The sequence below is a fragment of the Colobus angolensis genome, unplaced genomic scaffold (genome assembly GCF_000951035.1).
Source record: "Colobus angolensis palliatus isolate OR3802 unplaced genomic scaffold, Cang.pa_1.0 Scaffold5, whole genome shotgun sequence".
Classification (NCBI taxonomy): Eukaryota; Metazoa; Chordata; class Mammalia; order Primates; family Cercopithecidae; genus Colobus; species Colobus angolensis.
The window spans coordinates 23,055,635-23,058,648 of record NW_012118487.1 but is presented as its reverse complement, the minus strand read 5'-3'; positions in this window follow the sequence as shown (position 1 = coordinate 23,058,648).

The following is a 3,014-nucleotide window of genomic DNA, read 5'->3' as shown; positions in this document are numbered from 1 at the left end:
CATTCATATAGAAGAAAGAGAAGGCAAACTCTTTGCAAGGGGCAAGTCTTGTTCTTCTTTGGGTCCCCATTGTTTCTTAAACAGCCATGTGCATCTACAAGGAGGAGAATATCTTGCTGAAACAATAAATGGTTCCTAAAGAACTCAAAGACCCCTAAGGAAATTATTATTAATTTTTCAATCACCATTTTAACAATGAAAAATTTCAGATTCAAAAAATTAAAATGGAATCCCTGGAGTCATATGGCACTTGTATAGTGAACAAGTCTCAGTGGACTGGTTTTCCAAAAATATCTTGGTCATTTTCATGAAGGGCCTTTTGGAAAATAAATACCAACAACACAAAAACATATGTATACACATACACACATACACACACATAACAGAGGTAATTGTATATAAGTATGGCCTACTTCAGACACATGGATTAAAAGGCTACACTGTGTAAAATTGTTTAAGATACACAAAAACTGGCTGGGCACAGTGGCTCAAGCCTGTAATCCCAGTACTTTGGGAAGCCAAGGTGGGCCGATCACTTGAGCCCAGAAGTTCAAGACCAGCCTGGGGAACGTGGCAAAACCCCATCTCCACAAAAAATACAAAACTTAGCCAGGTATGGTGTTGTGCACCTTTGGTCCCAGCTACTTGGGAGCCTGAGATGGGAGGATTGATTGAGCCCAGTAGGTCGAGGCTGCAGTGAGCTGAGATTGAGCCACTCCACTCCAGCCTGGGTGACAGAGTGAGGCCCTGTCTCAAAAAATGAAATATGATACACTAAAGTCTATTCGAGTTCAAATTATTTTCTACAACAATTGCTACTATGGTTCTCATTTGTTTAGGTTAATTCACCAACTCCTGTAGTAGTAACTCTGGGAGAGGTAACATAATGAGTCACTACCTGTGGAATATATCAGTGTGAATTAATTCACCCAAAGAAAATGAAACAGACTAGCCATTTTTATGTCAAAGGAGGGGGATACAGAGATTCTGAACATATATGGCAGGACTTCACCCTGATAAATCTTTTTTGTTTGTTTTTTTGAGATGGAGTCTGGCTGTGTTGCCCAGGCTGGAGTGCAGTGGCAAGACCTTGGCTCACTGCAACCTCTGTTTCCTGGGTTCAAGCAATTCTCTGGTCTCAGCCTCCTGAGTAGCTGGGATTACAGGTGTGCACCACCACACCTGGCTAATTTTTGTATTTTTAGTAGAGACAGAGTTTCACCATGTTGGCCAGACTGGTCTCGGACTCCTGACCTCAGATGATCTGCCCACCTCAGCCTCCCAAAGTGCTGGGATTACAGGCGTGAGCCACCACACCCATGTCCAGCCCACCCTGGTAAATCTTAAGTTCACAGGAGATGGGATAGGAGGGTATGAACACAGGCAATGTAATACGACTCAGTTGGTAGTTAGGCAATTTTCTCTAAGCATCAACTTCTTCCTTTGTAAAATAGAAATAATTTTTTTTTTTTAGCTCACAGATTCACTATGAGAATTAAATTCAATAATATGGTTGAAAAACTTTAATGTTTTTCAAATGTAACAAATTAATAAATGGGTCCTAGAGGTGGGTGGCAGAGGGTCATGAGCACAAAAAACTAACATGTATTAAGATGGGATAGGAGCGTTGATATAAGTAAGTGAATACATAAATACATAATATAAGAAATGTCAGTTACTGAAGTTCTGCCTGAACTTACTCCTGAGAAAAACAGTGTAGATATTGTACCCAAGGACGTATTATAAAATAAGGATAAAAATAAGACAAGTTGCTGCATTAAACAAAGTTTCTCTAACGTATTTCTGAAGAACCCTGGAGACATGAAAGTCAGTTTCTTTCCTTGATCTCTCCTTTAAAAAAAAAAAAAAAGCAACTGCTAAAAAAAAGTGGTAGATTTTTAAGCCCTGGCGTGCACAGATGCCCATGAGATATGAAATGAGAAAGCTAACTGCTGAACCATATTCATATATAGATTCTATTATGTATATGTATGTTTGTAAATGCAGACAAAAAGAGCTAGAAACCACACTAAACTATTAATAGTGGTTACCTCTAAAGGGAAGAGTAGGACTGGGGAAAGGTAGGAAGGAGGACTTTCTTTACATGTTTATTTTATTGAAAAATTTTGCAGTCAAACCCTTTATGATTTCAAAAAAATTTTTTTCTTTTTTCTTTTTCTTCTTGAAACAGAGTCTCACTCTGTCACCTAGGCTACAGTGCAGTGGTGTGATCTAGGCTCACTGTAACCTCCGCCTCCCAGACTCAAGTGATTCCCATGCCTCAGCCTCCCGAGTAGCTAGGACTATAGCCACTGCACTGGGCTAATTTTTGTATTTTTAGTAGAGACGGGGTTTCGCCATGTTGGCCAGGCTGGTCTTGAACTCCTGGCCTCAAGTGACCCCCCCACCTCGGCCTCCAGAAGTGTGGGATTACAGGTATGAGCCACTGCGCCTGGACTATGATTTCCAAAATTTACTATAATATATAGCCTTATAAATCACAGTTATAATTTTCTTGCCATTGGGAAAGGATGGAGGGTAAAGCCTTGAAGACTAAGTGGGAGCTGGTCAGAACACCTATATGGCAGAGGTGTTCAAGTTTCGCACATAATGATGTGATCTGAATAGGGAAAACATTGAAATGAGATATGAAGTTTTCACCATGGGATTTGGTATTAGTTCATCACATCAGTATGAACCCCCTCAAATCCCTTGCCATTCCAGCCGTGGTTCATACTCTGCACTTCAAGAAATATGAGCTTCAACTATTTCTGCAGGCTAGATAAACCTTGAGAATGCACAAGTTTAGATCAGGAAAAGCCCCAAAATAGAATCTTCATACATAAGAGGTGAGCATAAAAAGAAAAGCTAATGAAGAAGTCTAGGACACCGCACCTGGTCTGAACTGAGAAGGAGAATCTAAAGTGGCAGGAGAAAAGTTCAGCGCAATTGCCATTGAAACCAAGGGAGAAAAAAATTTGAAAGAGAAAGCACCAGTTAAGAATGAAGAACTA